The sequence below is a fragment of the Elephas maximus genome, chromosome 11 (genome assembly GCF_024166365.1).
Source record: "Elephas maximus indicus isolate mEleMax1 chromosome 11, mEleMax1 primary haplotype, whole genome shotgun sequence".
In the NCBI taxonomy this organism is placed as follows: domain Eukaryota; kingdom Metazoa; phylum Chordata; class Mammalia; order Proboscidea; family Elephantidae; genus Elephas; species Elephas maximus.
Genome location: NC_064829.1, coordinates 116,138,967 through 116,159,209, shown reverse-complemented (window position 1 = coordinate 116,159,209; position 20,243 = coordinate 116,138,967). Strand labels below are relative to the sequence as shown.

The following is a 20,243-nucleotide window of genomic DNA, read 5'->3' as shown; positions in this document are numbered from 1 at the left end:
CAACTGGACCAATGAGCAACATCATGATAAATGGAGAAAAGACTGAAGTTGTCCAGGATTTCATTTTACTTGGATCCATAATCAGCACCCATGGAAGCAGCAGCAGTCAAGAAATCAAATGATGCATTGCATTGGGTAAATCTGCTGCAAAGGACCTCTTTAAAGTGTTGAAAAGCAAAGATGTCACCTTGAGGACTAGAGTGCACCTGACCCAAGCCAAGCTATTTTCAATCGCATCATATACATGTGAAAGCTGGACAATGAATAAGGAAGACTGAATAAGAATTGATGCCTTTGAATTATGGTGTTGGCGAGAAACACTGAATATACCATGGACTGTCGAAAGAACACACAAATCTGTCTTGGAAGAAGTACAACCAGAATGCTCCTTAGAAGCAAGGACGGCAGGTGAGACTATGTCTCACATACTTTGGTCATGTTGTCAGGAGGGATCAGTCCCTGGAGAAGGACATCATGCTTGGCAAAGTACAGGGTCAGCGGAAAAGAGGAAGACTCTCAACGAGGTGGACTGAAACAGTGGCTGCAACAGTGAGCTCAAGCATAACAATGAATCGTAAGGATGACACAGGACCAGGCAGTGTTTTGTTCTGTTTTGCACAGGGTCACTATGAGTCAGAACCGACTCGACGGCACCTAACATTAACAACACAACACTAAAGAATTTGACATATTTAATTTAGCAACACCAACAATGACCAAAAAACAAGTGTATGGTCATATATGCATATGTGTAGACATATACCTATGTGGGCAGGTATAGGTTTATACATACGTGTGCACAGAGAGAAGTATCTATAAGTATAGTTATGCGTATGCAGGCACATGTATTCATTGTTCTTGTTTTTGTTAGGTGCTGTCAAGTTAGTTCCTACTTACTTTAGATATAATATTATACTAAAATCTGTGAGGAAAAGAGTTCTGTTGTTGGTTCTTCACAAAATTCACTCGCCTTCACTGAGTTGCTGTTGCTTTGAAAAAAAAAAAAATGTGACTTGACATGTCAGTGGTTCCTGCAATAAAAATGATGCCTTCGTTTTCTGAATTCCGACGTATGTCACTTGTATTTCCCAGGATACCATTATCACACTCTACTTTGGTAATATCTACCTACCTACCTACATCTATCATATCTATATCTATATGTACATATGCTTTTACTTATTAGGTTACAAAAAACTTCAGAATAGGAAATGTTTCTACTTTATCATTGGGAACCATCAAAAATAGCTACACAAAGCCCTGAGAATCTTATTAAATTTCTCATGTTTGCCTTAGCAGGTCCAATTCTAGAAGCTAGGCTAGGGAAATAATGAAGCATACGCTGAAACATTAGTGTACAGGGAAGTTCCTCAAAGCGTGACTTATAATAGAAAAAAATTTAAAGGAAACCTAAACCATCAATCCTATTGAGGTACATAAATTATGGTATACCATAAGAAGGAACACTACTAACCTTAAAAAAGAATGATGTTGGATTCTGAAAAGATGGCAGCACAAATAGGCCATTGTTCTGAACCTCCCCCACATATACAACAAGAAATAAAACAAGGGAACAGTGCTCGGCTTTGAGGGACTCTGAATCAGGGAGCAGAGAAAAGCAGTGGGGAACTGCAGACAGGCAAGAATCAGTGAGTTGCATATGGTAGATAAATCGCTTCTCCACTGCCCTTGCCAAGTGGGCCACTGGCTGCTGTAAACTGGGGTAGTGGCCCCAGAAAAAGCCTGCTTCCCTAACCACCCCAGCCCATGCATGCACAAAGACACAGGACCCCAAGCTTTGCCCTAAAATGAAGGCAGGCAGGCCTCCCTGAGGATCCATTTGGAGTGTGTGAGCACCTCTCCCACCTGGACATTGTCAGTTGTGAGCCTACTATTGTTACAGAAGGCCCATGCAGTTGAGTCTGCTCTCACAGTCAATACTCTACCTGCCTCCCAGTACACATCATAGCTTAGGCCTCTGAAATCAACAGGACAGACTTTTCAGGGAGTCAGTTCAGGTTTGTCTGCTCCCACTTTCTGTCAGTGCTGAAGACTGCTGACTTAGGCTGCTGTGTGCTAAGAGGTAGATATCTTTAGCGGAGGGTACACCCACAGCCAACATACTACAATGAGGGCTGTGGTAGCAACAAGGCAGGCATTCCTGGAGGTCTGTTTGAAGCATGACAGCATCCCCCCCAACCAGGACACTGTCACCTACAAGCCTGCTGAGAATTGCTACAGGAGGCCTGTGCAGTGGAGTTTGCTCCCTTAGTCAGCACTCTATCTGCCTCCCTGCACACCCCATAGCTCTGACCTCTGAAACCAACAGGACAAACCTCCGCAGGGGTCAGTTAGGGTTTGTCTGCTCCCACTTCCAGTTGGTGCTGAGGACTGCTGACTGAGGCTGCTGTGTGTTAGGAAGCAGGAGTTTTGAGTGGAGCCTGCACTCACAGCCAACAACCTACCAGGCAGACCTCCATGGGGATCTTAACAGAGCGTAATACCCCCTACCCCACCTGTAATTGTTGGTTGCCAGATTGTTCCAAATTGCTTCAGGTGGCCCCTGCAGCACACCCCATAGCCCAGCCCTCTGAATACAATAGGACAGACCTTTCTGAGGATCGGTTTGCATCTACTCCCCTTACAGTCAGGGGACTGTTGACTGAGTCTGCTGTGCGCTAGGAAGCAGGCATCTTGAGTGGAGGCTACGTCCACAGTCAACATAGTATGAGGTGGGCTCTGATATCAAAAAGGCAGACCTCCCTGGTGGTCTGTTTGGAGTGTGACCCCCCCTTCCCCAACTGGTAACTGCTGGCTGCTGGGCTGATACAAACTCCTAAAGAAGGTTCCCTACAGTGAAGTCAGAAGTTGGGTCACCTAGGTGAAGACTACTCCCCCAACCACCACAGGGGCACTGAGGCTATGAAACCAAAAAGGCAAATCTGTTAGAGGTCTTTCGGGGAAACGTGAGCCCCTCCTCCTCCTGAAATGGAGAAAAGTCTTCCTGTGCTTCCTCTGAATGTCAGCTCAGATATAAGCAGTCACCACAAAGCAAGGAAGGAAGTCTCAGGCAAAACTGGAAAGCAACACCCAGTCCCAAAGGGGGCTAGCTGGGTGAGGGTTTTCCAACTAAAAACACGATTCCAGAAACAGAAAAGGGAAGGGAGTAATAACCAGAAAGAGAGAACTGCACCCCCTGCTGCGAGGATCCATTAGTAGATGATATCTTGCCTGAGTGGAGGTGCCCATTGGTGGATAGACTGACTACAGAACGTTCTCTGGTGTGTTTGGGAGTGATTGAAAGTTGAAAACCAAGATCTGGAACTTTTGAATCCTAATTAAACTAGGAAGGGAGAAGGCGCTATCACAGAGAGGGAGAGGAAACAGTATGCAAAGGTCGAAGGCTGTGCCTGCCTAAGTTTCTTGGAGAAACTAGTGTGGTCAAAAACATCAAATACTGGCGAAAACTGAGAAACAACCTCAAAACTTCCAATGCCCCAACAAAAATTCACAAGTCACGCAAAGAACAGAGAAACAATGTCCCACTCAAATGAACATGTCAAAGGGAGAGAAAGTGTGTCTAGGGATAACCAAACAGTGAAAAAAAAAAAAAAGAATAGAATACAACAACATGAAACATAGTTAAAGAACTAAGGAAAATAAAGACCTAAAAGAAGTAAGGAAATTAATGCAAGAACAAAATGAGGATCTAAAAAAGGGATATTACAACCGAAAGGAACAATAACTGAGATGAGAAACATCATAGAAGACTTTCCAGCATATTTAATCAGGCAGAAGAAAGAAACAGCAAATTAAAGGATAAGATAGTTAAAATTACAGACACTTAAGTAATACCCAGAGAGAGGCAACTGTGCCCCCTGCTAGACAGATTAACTAGTACATGATACCTCGCCTAAGGGGTGGTGCCGCTGGTGGACAGACTGACCACTTTGTGTTCTCCCGTGTGTTTGGGAGAGATTGAAAGTTAAAAACCAAGACCTGGAACTTTCAAATCCTAATTAAGCCAGGAAAGGAAAGGGAGCTATCATAGAGAGAGAGAGGAAACAGTAAGCAAAGGCCAAAGGTTATTATCTCTGTGAATATTAGTAACAAGAACAGAGGCTCAAGAAGGCTGAGCACAGTTCAGGGGAATTAAGGAACATCAGCAGGAGACCTAATATAAACATCATGGGAATTCCAGAAGAAGATGAGGGAGAGAAAGGAACAGAAAGACTATTTAAGGCATAATGACAGAAAATTTTCCCCATCTCACAAATGACATGAATCTATGAATGCAAGAAACTCAAAGAACCCCAAGCAGGATAAACTCAAAGACATCTACACCAAGACAGATCATAGTTAGAGTCTCAAAAATTAAAGATAAGGAGAGAATCATGAAATCAGTTAGAGGAAAGCCAAGAGTCACATACAAACGATCCCCAATAGGATTAAATGTTGATTTGACAGTTATATGCATGCGAAAGCTGGCCAATGAATAAGAAGACCAAAGAACTGACACCTTTGAATTGCGTTGGCGTAGAATACTGAATATATCAACCAAAACCCAAACCCAGTGCCGTCGCGTCGATTCCGACTCAGAGGGACCCTATAGGACAGAGTAGAACTGCCCCATAGAGTTTCCAAGGAGTGCCTGGCGGATTTGAACTGCCGACCCTTCAGTTAGCAGCTGTAGCACTTAACCACTACACCACCAGGGTTTCTCTGAATATACCAAGGACTGCCAAAACAACGAACAAATCTGTCTTGGTAGAAGCGCGACCAGAGTGCTCCTTAGAAGCAAGCATGGCGAGACTAAGCATCACATATTTTGGACAGGAGGAATCAGTCCCTGGAGGACATCATGTTTGGTAGAGGGTCAATGGAAAAGATGAAGACCTTCAAGGGGATTGATTGACACAGTGCCTACCACAATGGTCTCAAGCACAACAAGGATTGTGAAGATGGCCCAGGACCGGACAGTGTTTCGTTCTGTTGTGAATAGTGTCGCTATGAGTCGGAACCAACTCCATGGCACCTAAGAACAACAACAGTAACAACACCCTGCTGGAGTAGTGGTGAAGAGCTCGTCTGCTAACCAAAAGGTCTGCAATTCGAATCCACCAGCCGCTCTTTGGAAACCCTATGGGGCAGTTCTACTCCGTTCTATAGGGTCGCTATGAATCGGAATCAACTCGTGGGCAACGGGTTTGGTTTGGTTTGGCTTGGCTTGGTCACCGGCTTTATGCCGTCCTGGGCGGGGCCGGGCCCAGACGAAGTAAACCGACTAGGCGGTGCTTTCTCCACAGACCAGGCATCCCAGCCCCGGCGGCCACGAGGAGGACGCGCCCGTTTGCTGGCGACAGCCTGGGACCGGGAAGGCCTCTGGGAAATGTAGTCCGGGCAGGAGAGCAGCGGCCTGTTCAGGCTCCCCTCAGCACGCAGCTGTACTCCCGGGCAGTGAGCGCGCGGCTCGAGCGAGGCTGCCCCGCGGACCCGCGTCCCGCAGCGCCTCAGCGCGGCCCCCGCGCGCACCCTCAGGCCCCCCGCCGACCGCGGGGCCCTCTGGGAAGCCGTCCCGCGTCTAACGGACCGAGGCGCCGCTCTCCTCGAGCGCCGGCGGCCGTGGCGCCCCCACCTCAGCCGGCGGCCGCGCTCTCGGGCGGCGTTGGGGTGCGAGTCGGCCCGGTGGCCGCGGGCTCGGTGGTGAGTTCTCGGGCGCCGGGGCTCCGTGGGCGGCGGGCGGGGGCCTGCGGCTGCGGCGCGTCGTAGGCGGCGGGAGCCGGGAGGGCGGCGAGCGGGGCTCTAGCCGCCGACGTGTGTGTGTGACGGAGCCGGCCGGGGACGCGGCGCCCGGGGGACGGTGGACGCGCCTTTGCCGTCACGTTTGCCCGTGGACGCGGGCGCGTGCGGACGTGACGGCGGGGTCGTGCGTGCACTGGAAGCTCCGCGGCCGGCGGGCAGAGTGCGCGTGTGGGAGGCTTTGTACCGGTGCTGCGGCTGCGGGTACGATCGCTGCTACGTGTTTGTGTGAGGCGTCGGCAGCGCCAAGACTTCATTTGTTTAAAACTTTATCTGGTTTTGGGGGGGATTAGCTCCGTTGCTTTGTGTACGTTGCTAAAGCAGTGGATGCTCCCTTGCCCCTCACTCTGCTCAAGATCGCAGAATGCAGAAGAGCTCCGAGAAAACAAAGGTCGTTCACGATGCCACAGCCACGCGACCACTGTCAATTCTTGTCTTCCCGTCTCGCCTCCCCTCTCCTGTGAATACACACATACTGGCTTTAAAAATTGCAGCTCTCAGCCTGCCTTTCTCACTTAACAATTCAGGATTAGTGTCTTTCCGCTTAAGCAGTCACAGTCCTGGGCATCGTTTTAAAGTTGTTCATGTAATTCGTTTTAAAGAGTTTACTCCGTTGTTGGTTAATTTGGTTCTTTTCAACTACTTGCCATTACTGTGAACAATGTATTTGTCAACAGACAATTTGACACGTTATAATATACTTCGTGATTTCGGAGGGGTGCAGGCTCCTAGAAATAGAACTGATAGGTCACAATGTGTGCTCTTTAAGATAAACAGCTCCCTGAATCTGCCCAACTATTTTGTAAGCTTTCGTTGCTCTATAGCTTTATTGGCATAGTATAAGACTGCCTGTATCCATATACTCTTGATAAGATTGGATATCAAATATTAGTCTTTGTTAACCTCATAGCTGTAAAATAATAGTTTCTTTATTTTAATTTGGACTTGTTGGTAACTGCCAAAGTCAACATTTTTATGTGTCTTTTATGAATTATTTGTTGGTATAATTTTCCCACTTTTCTAAAGTACTGTTCTATTTTCCAGAGTTATTCATGTATTAAGGACATATTCATCCGTTTACGATTTATTGAATGCTGTCTGTGTGATGGACACAATTCGAGGTGCTTGGGACATACCAGTGAACAAACGAGACATACCCCCTGTTACCATGGTACCTACAGTGTTGTGGGCCATGTAATAAACAAGGTAAGTAAGTAAAATATACATTAAATAGTGGAAAATACTAGGGAGAAAAAGGAAATCAGAAGCATGTGTAGAACTGGGGATGGGAGCTGGAATTTTAGATGAGGGAGCCAGGGAAGGCATCCTGAAATGGTAATCGTAGAGATATGAAGGAAGTAAAGGTGCTAGATACACTAATAAGGGGAGAGTCAGGAGATAAGACAGGTAAGGTATGGGGGGAGCCCAGATCAGGTTGGGCCTTACGGGCTACAATCATGGTTTTGGCATTTACTCTGATTTTTTTTTTTTCTGAATGAGATGGGAAGCTCTTGGGGAGTTCTGAGCATGGGAGTGATATTACTAGCTGCTTAAAATTTAAGAGGATCACCTTGGCTGCCCTAATGAGAATGAACTAGGGGAAAGGGAGTAGGGGTTGGGGAGGGGCAGGCAAGGGCCAGAACAGAGAAATCAATTAGGAAGCTATTGCAGTAACATAGGGAAAAGATGTGTGTGTGTGCGCGGCCATGTGTATTCACACCACCCCTCTTGAAAAAATGGTACAATAATATCTATGTTCTTTTTCCATCTCACTTTTTTCAGCTCTTTCATCTTAAATGAATATGAGGATCAGCTTGACAAGTTGAATTAAAAGCTTTTTGTCAGTTTTGATTGTAATTAAGGATAACATTGGGGAAATTGCCGTCTTTACCATTATCGACTTTTTCTGTCTGTGCATGGTATCTATTTAGGGCCGCTTCTATGAACTTTGGTAAATTGGATAAATTTTCTTGATTTAGCTGTTACACAGCTTCTGATTGGATTATTCCTAGTATCTCAGTTTTTGTGAACAGTATGTTTTAAAGGTTATATTTTCTATTTGGTTATATTAAGTGAATAATAGTGCATTTGGCTTTTCCACATTAATCTTGTATTTACCAACCTTGTTCAGCTCATACTGGCTTCATTCTTTAGACTTTGTCTTGGATTTTTTTAAAAAGACAATCACAGTGTCCATGAATAATGTTAATTGTATATCCATATATATATAAATATATATAGTTTTTTTTTTCCTTCTTATTATCTCATTACATCAGCCACAAGTGCCAGTAGAAGGGGTCATAGCTGATACCTTTGTCCTATGGCTGACATTAAAGGAATGTTTTTAATAGCTGAACACTTAGTGTGATGTTTGCTATGGGATTTCTGGTAAGTGTGTTAAGTTGAAAGGGCAGATTTTCTTTCCTGAAGATAAATGTGGCATACGTATTATACTAGTCTCCTTTTTCCCAGGTATGATCAAAGTGAAAGCAGAGAGGACGCTGTTGCCTTGGATCTGGCTTGATTTTTGTGCTGTGAAAAGCCTTACTTTAAGCTAAAAAGGAAAGGAAATCCAACCAAAAAGCTTTGTTTTTCTGGGTTCTAACATAAGGAATTATCTGAATTCCCAAGGGACGATTAGAACCAGGACCAGAAAAAGCTAGTTCTTAGGAGGGAGAGGTCTGATACACCTTTGCTCTCCAGTTTTTCAGTATCCTAACACAGCCGTTCCATCCCTTCCCCCGGCCCCCCACAGCACTCTGCTTCTCTGCTGGGTTTGATAATACATTGCAGTGGCCACACAGAACTTGCAGACACACTCATGGTTATGTGACTTATTAAGGAGGTTAATATGTTACAACTCAGGATCTGGATCAACTTGCAGGTAACAGGCTACAACTTGGGATCAGGCTCAGGGAGCACACAGGCAAGGTCCGCAAGGCTTCTTTGAGGTGGAGAGCTCATCCCTTCCTTCAGTGCAGGACAGCTTCCACCCAGACAGCTCTCTCAGGCCCTTCTAGGCTGTGCTGGCAGGCAAGCCCTCCTCTGTTGGGCATGCTTCCTCGCAGCGGTGCAAGCCTCTCTGCTTTCGGCGTCTCCACTGCTAACTGGCCCAGCTGATAGCCAGTGAAGCAGCTTGCTCAGCTCTCTTACCTGCTTTCCCAGCAACAGCTTTGTGCTGTCACTTCAGACCCTGCTGCAGAGCCTCTTCCAGGCCTGTCCCACCAACTCTGCCACAGGGCCCCTTCCACATGGGTCGCCACCTTCAGTGTTAGCCCTTGACCCATTTTACAGCTGTTCTAGGAGGTTCCTTGCCTTCTGTTTCTCAGCTTCTTCTCTTTTCTTGCTTCTCTAAAACCTCTGTGAGGTTGGCTGCTTATATAAGCAAACTCCTTGTCAATTTTAATGCATGGCCCTCCCAGCAGGACTGTGAAGTAACGAACTGCTCAGTGGACTGCAAATCCCTCAATTTTCATAATAAACTAATCAGTCCCCACAAGGTGTATAAAATAGACCAGTCACAGGGCAGACTGCAGCCCAGGGCTAGACAAAAAGTGTCAGTGTGTCTAGTTGTTTACAGCTTGCCCAGGAAATGTCAATCAACCTGGACTAAAGTAAGTAACAGACCCTCTGGAGTAGAAAATGGGGTGGGGTGGGGAGGGCAAAGATATCTCCTCAGAGTTTATGGGGAAAAAAAAGTCTCGAGCTGTTTTTCCAAAGAACCAAAACAAAAGGCCATATAAAGGCAACTCATTTCACCATATTTGCTAAATAATAAAGATGAAACTAGTTCCAGTAAATCTAAATTTTATTTGTCCTGCTTTATATCCCAAGACGTAGACTTCCTCCTCTGAGTTCCTCCGTATCAGAATAGAGAAATACAGGCTTTATTCTTGTTTTACTTAGGATATCTTTAAGGATTAGCAGTATAACTTTTCACCCCTATGCTTGATAGAATTCCGCAGTGGGAATTGTATTAACTTGGAAAATATATTCTATTTATTCTTCCCTTAAATCGTGAAATGTTTCTTCAGCTTTTTTTCTTTTCCTTGTTCTTCCAATATAGATTCTCCCTCTGTTTTCTCCCAGTAATTGTTGTTAGTTAAAACAAAAAGCGGTTTTGTTTTTATCCAGTTCACATGGCGTGTAACTTGCCTCTTAGGCTTAGATTACAGAAGTTCCCTTCTATTCCTGTTTTACTCTGGGTCTTTTCCCCCCGGAATGTATTGCGTCTTACAAATGACTTTTCTATGTCCATTGAGTTTATAGTATTTTATTAGTTTCTTCATGTCATGAATAATATTAATAGATTTTTGAAATAACCTTTTTATTTTAGAATAGTTTTTAAGTTGCAAGGATGGAGCGGAGTTTTCATGTACCTACATGTGGTTTCTTCTGTTGTTAACGTTTTACATTACATGGTACATTTGTCACAACTGATGAACCAATATCGATATGTAGTTATTAACTAAAATCCATAGTTTATTCAGATTTTCTCAGTTTTTACCTTATATCCTTTTTCTGTTTCAGACAAGGCTTCAAGCCACTTTGTTTCAGTTCAACCCCCGCTGAAAATTTCCATTTCTACCCCAGATACTTTTTTTACCCCAGATACATACAATCAGAATCTACATTTTAACAAGTTCCAAAATCACCTGGAATCTTGTTAAAATGTAGATTCTGATTCTGTATATCTTCGATGGAAATGCAAATTCTCAGCAGGGGGTCAAACTGAAACAAACCAGTTCGCAGCTGTTGTCTCAGGACCCCATCCAGGACAGCACTTTGCATTTAGTTGTCAGGCCTCCTTAGGCTCCTCTTGGCTGTGAGTTTCTCAGACCTTCCTTGTTTTTTGATGACCTGAACAGCTTGGAGGAGTACTGGTAAGATATTTTGTAGAATGTCCCTCGATTGGGGTTCGTCTGATGATTTTCTCATGATTGTACTGAGATGATATGTTTTTGGGAGGAAGACCCAGAGGTAAAGTGCCATTCTCATCAGTCATATCAAAGGCACATGGTGTCAACGTGACTTATCACTGCCGATGTCAACCGTGTTCATTTGACTGAGAGAGCATTTGTCAGATTTCTCTTCTGTGAAATTACTCTTTTACCCCTCTCTTTCCATTACTGTGCTCTTTGGAAGGAAGTCAGTGTGAACAGTCCAAGCTTAAGGGGTAGGGAGTTATGCATACCTCCTTGAGGGCAGAGTGTCTACTAAATTATTAGGAATTCTGCTGCACAGGAGACTTGTCTCTTCTCCTTTACTTATTTAATTATGCATTTATATCAGTATATATATTTAAAAAAAAAGCCAAACCCGTTGCCATCAACTTAATTCTGACTCATAGCGACCCCGTAGGACAGAGTAGACTGCCCTATAGGGTTTCCAAGGAGTTCATGGTGGATTCGAAATGCCAGCCTTTTGGTTAGCAGCTGTAGCTCTTAACTACTGTGCCACTAGGGCTCCTGTATCAGTATGGAGTCAAGAATGTTTGTTTTATACCTTTGGTTATAATTAAATACTGCATTATTTTGCTCCTTAAATTGTTCCGGCTTTGGTCATTGGGAGCTCTTTCAGTTAGCTCCTGTGTCCCTTTGACATACGCCCATCATTGTAGTTTTTTTGTTTTGTTTTGTTTTTGAGCACTTCTTTACTTTCTGGCACTACCAGATGCTCCAGTCTCATCTTGTATATTCCTGTCCCAGTCCTAGAATTACCCATTTCTCTAAAGAACCATGGTTAGTTTCTTTGGAGAATGATATTAGAAACCAGATCTGGGCTCTGGGTGTGGTCACTGCTACGGGGGTGTCATTATTTTTAGGCCTTCTCGGCTGACAGAGCAAGGAAATACATGTGTATACACTAACCAGTGTATATTCACATACCTGTAGATACTTCTGTGTGTATCCGCCTTGAAGTGAGGATGGCGAGGCTTTGTCTCACTTACTTTGGACATTGTGAGGATGCCACAGGACCAGGCAGTGTTTTGTCTGTTGTACAGAGGGTCGCTATGAGTTGGAACTGACTTGACAGCACCTAACACCACCACCACATTGGACGTGTTATCAGGAGGGACCTATGCCTGGAGAAGGACATCATGCGTGGTAGAGGGTTAGCGAAAAAAAAAGGAACGCTCTCAATGAGATGGATTGACACAGTGGCTGCAGAAGTGGGCTCAAACATACCGACTATCGTAAGGACTGGGCAACATTTTGTTTCGTTATCCATAGGGTTGCTGTGAGTTGGAGCTGACTCGACAGCACCTAACAACATTTCTGTGTTAAACCAAACATGAGTTTATGCTAATGTCTCTAACTCTAATCCAGTCCCACATGGTTAATTCTAGCCTCCCCGCTTTGTTATCTCTACCGTCCTACTCCAATGATGAGAAACCTGGCTCCGACCACCCTTCATCCACCTACCTCATTGTTTAGTTCTGCCATACCTGTGCAGTGGTTCCGAATTGTTAACCCGTACCCGTGTGAGAAACAGTTTCACTGACTAGAGTATGGTGTTTACATACGTACAGCTCCTTTTACTTGTAGGCTGAGTCTCCACTCATTTCCAAAGTTACTTAGGTTAGCGCCTTCCGCCACCCACACCTGTGCGGTTCAGAGAGATTATTTCATACATTTGTAATACAGTTAGATTTTTGTGTGTGTGACAGTCTGCATTTCATTCTGGGATCTCCTGATCTAAATGGTTTTTTAAAAAAGTTTGCAGGCATTAAGGCCCATTCTTTGAACAGTAAAATTCCATGGTTTTTGAGAAATGCATACTATGTAGCCAGCTTTGCACTATGATACAGAATGGCTTCAGTGTCCTTAAAAATTGTGCTTCACTTATTCAACCTTCCCCTGTCCCCAGCCTCCTGGCATCTACTGATCTGTTTACCATCTCTACGGTTTTGCCTTTTGTAAGATGTCGTGTAAATGGAGTCATAAAGTATGCAGCCTTTTCAGACTGGCTTCTCAGCAACGTGCGTTTAGGATTCGTCCGTGCTTTTGCACGGCCTGGTAGCTCGTTCTGTTTTGTCACTGGATAGTATTCCATCTTAGGAACACACTGCCGTTGGTTTAACCCGTCACTGCTGCTTTGACTTTTTGGCCAACATGAATAAAGCTGCTAGAAGCACACATGTGCAGGGTTTTCTGTGGACATTAGTTTTCCAATTAGTTGGGTAAATCCCTAGGAATGAGGTTGCTAGATTGTATCCTAAGCTTTGTAAGAAGCTGCCAGATTGTCGTCTAGAGTGGCTGTTCCATTTAGCATTCACACCAGCAGTGATTTACCCCAGCAGTGATTTACACGAACAGTGACTTACCCCGGCAGTGATTTACACGAACAGTGATTTACCCCGGCAGTGATTTACACGAACAGTGATTTACCCCGGCAGTGATTTACACGAACAGTGATTTACCCCGGCAGTGATTTACACTGACAATGATGTACACAAAAAATGATTTACCCCAGCAGTGATTTACCGCGACAATGACGTACACAAAAAATGATTTACCCCAGCAGTGATTTACCCCGACAATGACGTACACAAAAAATGATTTACCGCAGCAGTGATTTACCCCGGCACCGATTTACACTAGCAATGAATGAGACTTCCAGTTGCTCTGTATGCTTGCCAGGAGTTGGTTCGTCAGTTTTTTGGATCTAATTTGGATTCTAATTGGCATGTAGTAGTATTTTGTTGCAAACCCTGGTTGCACAGTGGTTAAGAGCTTCGGCTGCTAACCAAAAGGGCAGCAGTTTGACTCCCCCAGTCGCATCTTGGAAACTTAATGGGGCAGCTCTACTCTGTCCAATAGGGTCGCAATGAGTCAGAATTGACTCAACAGAGATGGGATTGGTTTTGGTTTGGTAGTATCTCATTGTTGTTTCAATTAATTAAGTAAAATGATGCTGAGCATCTTTTCATATGCTTAATAATGGATTTGTCTATGTAACTTTAGTTCTATCAGTTTTTGCCTCATGTGTTTTGATGATTGGTTGTTAGATACACATACCTGTAGCGTTGTTGTACCCCTTGGAAAATTGGTGCCTTTATCGTTATGTAATGCCTTCCTTTATCCATGATAATCTTCTTCCTCCTGAAGTCAGCTTTGTCTGAAGTCACTATAGCTTCTCCACTTCCTTTTGATGAGTGTTAGCATGGTATATCTTTTTTCATCCCTTTGCTTTTGTATTTGAATGTATTTGGTCATTTGCCTTCTTCATAATTTATTTACTTGGGCTAAAATTCACATAACATGAAAGTAATCATTAACCATGTTAAACCATACAGTTCAGTGGCTTTTCGTGCACTCAGTGTTGTGCAACAATGTCCTCTGTCTAGTCCCAAGACATTTTCATCACACCCAAAGCTAACTTTATATCTCTGGGGAGTAACTCCTACAGCCTCTAGCAAATGATCATCTCCTTTCTGTCTGTGGGCTTACTTATTCTGGATGTTTCATATAAATGGTTTTATACAGTAGGCTACCATTTGTGTCTAGCTTCATTAACTTAGTATAGTGTTTTCAAGGCTTATCCACGTTGTAGCTTGTATTGGTACGTCATTCCTTTGATGGCTGAGTAAGGTTCCATTTTATGGATGTACCACATTTTGTTTATCCGTTCATCTGCTGACAGACATTGGGGTTGTTTCCACTTCCTGGCTGCTATGAAATATACTGTTCTGAACATTTGTGTAGAAGTTTTTGTTTGCATACTTGTTTTCATTTTTTTTGAGTATATACCTAGGAATGGAATTGTTGGGTCATATGTTAATTCTGTGTTTAATTTTTGAGGATCTGCCAAACTTTCTCACAAGGTTACATCATTTTACATTCTTACCACCAAAGCATGAAGATTCTGGTATTTCTATAGCCTCACCAATACTTGTTATTTTCTGTGTTTTGTTTTGTATTATGGCCAACCTACTGGATATGAATTAGATTTACATTTCCCTAATGTCTAATCACGTGGAACATCTTTTCATGTGCTTATCGGCCATTTTTACATCTTCTTAGAGAAGTGTTTATTCAAGCTCTTTGCTCATTTTAAAAATTGTGTTTTTGTCTTTTTGCTGTTCAGTTGGAGTTTTTTTTTTTTTTTTTAAATATATTCTGGATGCTAGACCCTTATCAGACATATGATTTGCAGACATTCTTTCCCATTCTGTAGGTTCTCTTTTCACTTTCTTGATGATGTCCTTTGAAGGTAAAAAGTTCTTGATTTCGATGGAGTCAAATTTATTTTTTCTTTTGTTGCTTATTATTTTGGTGTCATCACTTGCTAAAATATAAGAAATCATTGCCAAATTCAGATTTACCCTGTGTTTTCTTTTAAGAGTTTTATAATTTTAGCTCTTAAATTTAGGTATTTGATGCATTTTGAATTAATTCTTATATGTGGTATGAGGTAAGGATCCAACTTCATTCTTTTGCATGTATATGTACAGTTATCCCAGCACAATTTGTTAAAGAGACTGTTCTTTCCCTGTTGTATGATCTTGGCACCCTTGTTGAAAATCAGTCGACATAGAGGTATGGGTTTGTTTCTGGACTCACAGTTCTATTCCACTGGTCTGTATGTACCACACTGTTTTGATAAATGTGGCTTTGTAGCAAGTTTTGAAGTCAAGAAGTGTGAGTCCTCCAACTTTATTGTCTTTTAATATTGTCTTGCCTATTTGGGTCCCTTGAAATTCCCTATAAATTTTAGGATCAGCTCTTTCATTTCTCTGAAAAAGGCCACTGGGATTTTGATAAGAAAAAAAAAAAAAAGATTGCACTAAATCTGTAAATTGCCTTGGAGAATATTGCCGTCTTTATAACGTTAAGTCTTCCAGTCTGTGAACGTGAAATGTCTTTCCTCTTACTTAGATCTTTAATTTCTCTCAGCAGTGTTTAGTAGTTTTCAGTGCAGAAGTCTTACACTTCCTTGGTAAATTTATTCTTAAGGATTTTTTTCTTTTTGATGCTATTATAAGTGGAATTATTTTCTTAATTTCCTTTTTGGATTGTTTGCAGCTAGTATATAGAAATCATCCCAGTTGCTGTTGAGTTATCTCCAACTTAAGGTGACCCCATGTGTTTCAAAGTAGAGCTGAGCTCCGCAAGGTTTTCAGTGGCTGATTTTTCAGAAGTAGATCATCAGGCCTTTCTTTCCATGTGCCCCTGGGTAGACTTGAACCTTCAGTTTTTCAGTTAGTAGCTGAGTGCGTTAGCTGTTTGCACCCCAGGGACTCCAGTGTCTAGAAATACAACTGATTTTTGGGCACTGATCTTGTATCCTGCAACTTTGATGAGTTTGTTCATTAGCGCTAAGATTTTTTGTGAGTTCTTTAGGATTTTCCATATATAAGATCACATCGTCAGCAAATATATGGATAGTTTTACTTCTTCCTTTCCTATTTAGGTGTCTTTTTTTTTTTTTTTTTTTTCCTTGCCTGTTCGTTCTGGCTATAACCTTTATTACAGTGTTGAATAGAAGTGGGCATTCTTGCCCAGGTCCTGATCCAAAGCGGAAAAGTTTCAGACTTTCATTACTGAGTATGATGTTAGCTGTGGGCTTTTCATTTATGCCTGTTATGTTGAGGAACTGTTTTATCGTGAAAGGCTGTTGAATTTCATCAGGTACTTTTTTCTTCATCTGTTGAGAGGATCATGTGGCTTTTTCCCCCTTTGTCCTATTGATGTGATGTAATACATTGATTTTCATATATTGAACTGTTCTTTGTGGCACAGTGAGTTCCTTTATATGGCCTTTTGCCTTGGTTCTTTGGAAAATAGCTCGGTAGATTTTTTTCCCCTAAGCCCTGAATTGTAACCTTTGCCCTAGTTCTTTGGAGACTCAACTTGGTGTACTTTTTTTTTCCCCCTCAGGGGATTCCCTGAGTTGATTGACATTTCTTGGAGTAAGCTGTAAACAACTCGATGGTTTGATACTTTCGTCTGGTAATTAGCAAGACTTGGGTTGATTGATGCCTCATGGGTAATTGAAGATTGGTTGAACTCTGGTCTGTAACTGATGAGGATTGAGATATATAAATGGCTGAAATGCAGAGATTTTGGAGGCCACCTGGTTGAGAGAGAGATGCTGGGTGAAAGCAGGCTGGCGGAGGAGTAGAGCCATATGAGAGGCTAGTGGTCCCAAAGCTGCTACACTGGCAATGAGCTGGACCAGTTAATGGTGGAGAGGCCAACCACAGAGAAGCCTGATGGCAGAGAGGCCTGAGAGCAGGGAGCAGCTAAGAGAGCTGAGCAAGCTGCTACATGGGCTGTGAGCTGGCCCAGTTAGTTGTAGAGAGGCCGACCCTGGATAGCCTGATGGCAGAACACCCAACAGCAGAGAGGCCAACACTGGAGAGCAGCAGCTGAGAGAGCAGACTAAACTGCTACGCTGATACGAGCTGGGCCCGTTAGCTGCAGAGAGGTGGATGGTGGATAGCCTGACAGCAGAATGCCCAGTGGCTGAGTGCCCAGTGGTAGAGAGGCCTGATGGCAGAGCAGCAGCTGAGAGCACAGAGTAAGCTGCTGCACTGGCTATGGGCTGGGTCAGTTAGTAGGAAACAGGCTGATGGCAGGGAGGCTGACAGTGGGTAGCTTAATGGCAGAATACCTGACAGGATAGAGGCCTGACGGCATAGCAGCCTGATAGTGGAGAGCTGTCGCTAGGAGAGCAGCAGCTGAAAGAACTGAGCAGCTGCTACACTGGCTACGAGTTAGGCCAGTTAGCAGCAAAGAGGCCAATAGCAAGCATCAAGTGAAAATAATAGTGGATTACAGCTGGGAGACCTGCACAGGAAAGATTCTCTCTGGGGAGCGGTCAAATAGAATATCCGAAAGTCAAGGGAGAAACATAAGTTGAGAAAATAGCTTTGGCAAACCAACCCATAGTTTAAACACAGGTATTATTAGAGGAATTTGAAGCCTGGGGTGCACTAACGCTAACCATATCAATACCAAACCTCAAACTTTAACCAACTTCTGACTAGATAGCACAAAACCCCACACTAAAGATCTAGCAGAAGGAAAGGCATGCCCATTTCTAGCATACAAAATACCTGAGCATCTGTTATATCTCAGATACCCAGTTTTCAACAAAAATTGTGAGATATATGAAAAAAGCAAGAAAAAAACAAAACACATTTCAAAGAAATAAGGCAATCATCAGAACCAGACTTAGATATGACCTAGATGTTGGAATAATCCAACAGGAATTTAAAATAATGGATTGAATGGGTAAATTCAGCAGAGAGATGGAAACTATAAGAAAGAAATAGAAATGCTAGGAATAAACAGAGTAACAGAGATGAAGAATGCCTGTGACAAGCTCATCAGTAGATTGGGCACAGCTGGGGAAAGAATCAGTGAACTAGAACACAGGTCAATTAGAAATTACCCGAACTGAAACACAATTAGAAAAAGAGTGAAAGAAACAGATACATACACACAGAATAGAGCATCAAGAGCTATGGGACAATATCAAACAGTCTAACCTACATGTAATTGGAATCCCAAAAGAAGAGAGAGAATGAGGAAGGAAACATATTTCAGAAATAATGGCTGAGAATTTTCAAAATTAATGACGTCAAACCACATGTCCAAGAAGCTCAGAAAACACCAAGCAGGATAAATACAAACAAGTAAAATTACCATAAAACCCCACATCTACACATATATTTAAAATGCTGAAAACCAAAGATAAGGAGAAAATTTTTTAAAGCAACAAAAGAAAAAAAGAAACATTACCTACTGAGGAAAAAGGGTAAGAATGACAGCAGACTTCCTACACACATCATGCAGAAAGGAAGACAGTGGGGAAGCATTTTTAAAGTTCTGAAAGAAAAAGCTGTCAATACAGGCTTCTATACCAAGTGAAAATGTCCTTCAAAAATGGAGAAATAAAGACGTTCTCAGACAGACCTGCACTAAGAGAACTCACTCCCAATAGATGTTCCCTGCAAGAAACGGCAAAGGAAGCTCTTCAGGCAGAAGGAATATGATATCAGCCAGAAACTTAGATCTGCACGGAGCAGAGGAGAGTGCTGGAAGTGGACTAGATGAGTGTAAGATAAAATTATTCTCTTATTCCTAATTGCTTTAAAAGATAAGTGACTATCTAAAGCCAAGATTGTATGGTTTGTGTATAGTATAGGTGAAAGTCAACCGTAGCACACAGTATGGGAGGGAGGGATTTGGAATGTACTGTTGCAAGATTCTTAAACTACAAGTGAAGCAGTGCAGTATTATTTGAAAGTAGACTCGGATTGGTAAAAATTGTATGTTTTAGACCCTAGGGCAACCACTAATTTTTTTTTTTCAAAAGAGGTATAACTAGTAAGTCAATGTTGTCGTTATTTTTCGCTGCTGTCGAATGGGCCCCTGACTCATGGCGACCTCATGCACAACAGAATGAAGTGCTGCTTCGTCCTGTGCCATCCCGTGATCTGTGTCAGACTGGATCGTTGTGATCCATAGGGTTTTCTTTGAATGATTTTTGGAATTAAATTGCCAGGCCTTTCCTCCTACTCCGTTTTAGTCTGGAGGCGCCACTCAAACCTGCTCAGCATCGTAGCAACACACAAGCCTCTGCGGACAGACAGCTGGTGGCTGTGCGTGAGATGCGTCGACCAGGGATTGAACCTGGGTCTCCTGCGTGGAAGGCGAGGCTTCTACCACTGAACCACCACTGTCCCCAGTACGCCAATAAACCAAACTAAACCTGTTGCCCTTGAGTTGATTCCAACTCATAGTGAGCCTGTAGGACAGAGCAGAACTGCCCCACAGGGTTTCAAGGAAAGGCTGGTGGATTTGAACTGCTGACCTTTTGGTTAGGAGCCAGATGCTTAACTAATGTATCACCAAAGCTCCGGTAAAGCCAATAGAGGAGATAAAATGAAATGATAATAAATTCACTGTTAAGACAAGGCAGAAGGAAAGGGAGAGGGGAGAAATGGGACAAACAGAAAACAGCAAAATGGTAGATCTTAATCCAGCTGTATCAGTGATCACCTGAAATATCATTGGTCTGAGTATACAAGTTGAAAGATAGAGCTTATCACAATGGGTCAAAGAGTACAATTCAACTAAACGCTGTCTACAAGGAACCCATTTTAAATAATAGATGAAACATTAAAAATAAAGGATAAAAAAAATACACCAAGGAAACATTAGCCAAAAGAAAGATGGAATAGCAGTTTTAGTACTAGATAGAGTTCAGAACAAGGGGTATTATACAGGAATAGAGACATTTCATAATGATAAAGGGGTCAATTCTCTAAGAAGACATAACAATCCTAGATATGTATGGAGCTAACAGTAGAGGTTCAAAATACTTGAGGCAAAAGCTGATAAAACTGAAAGGAGAAACAGACAAATGCACAATTAGTAATTAAAAGAACAATAAACCAGAAAATCAGGAAGGTTATAGAAGACCTGGAA

General features: G+C 42.8%; 1 protein-coding gene across 1 annotated transcript in view; it reads left to right on the top strand.

Annotated features, from left to right (window-relative positions):
* The first annotated feature begins 5,345 nt into the window (after positions 1-5,345).
* ZNF569 (zinc finger protein 569) overlaps positions 5,346-20,243 on the top strand; it is a 77,928-nt gene continuing 63,030 nt past the window's right edge. Inside the window, exons 1-2 of the mRNA XM_049902173.1 lie at positions 5,346-5,703; positions 6,844-7,005. The gene's annotated coding sequence lies outside the window, so the exon portion shown is untranslated. The remainder of the gene's footprint in view (positions 5,704-6,843; positions 7,006-20,243) is intronic.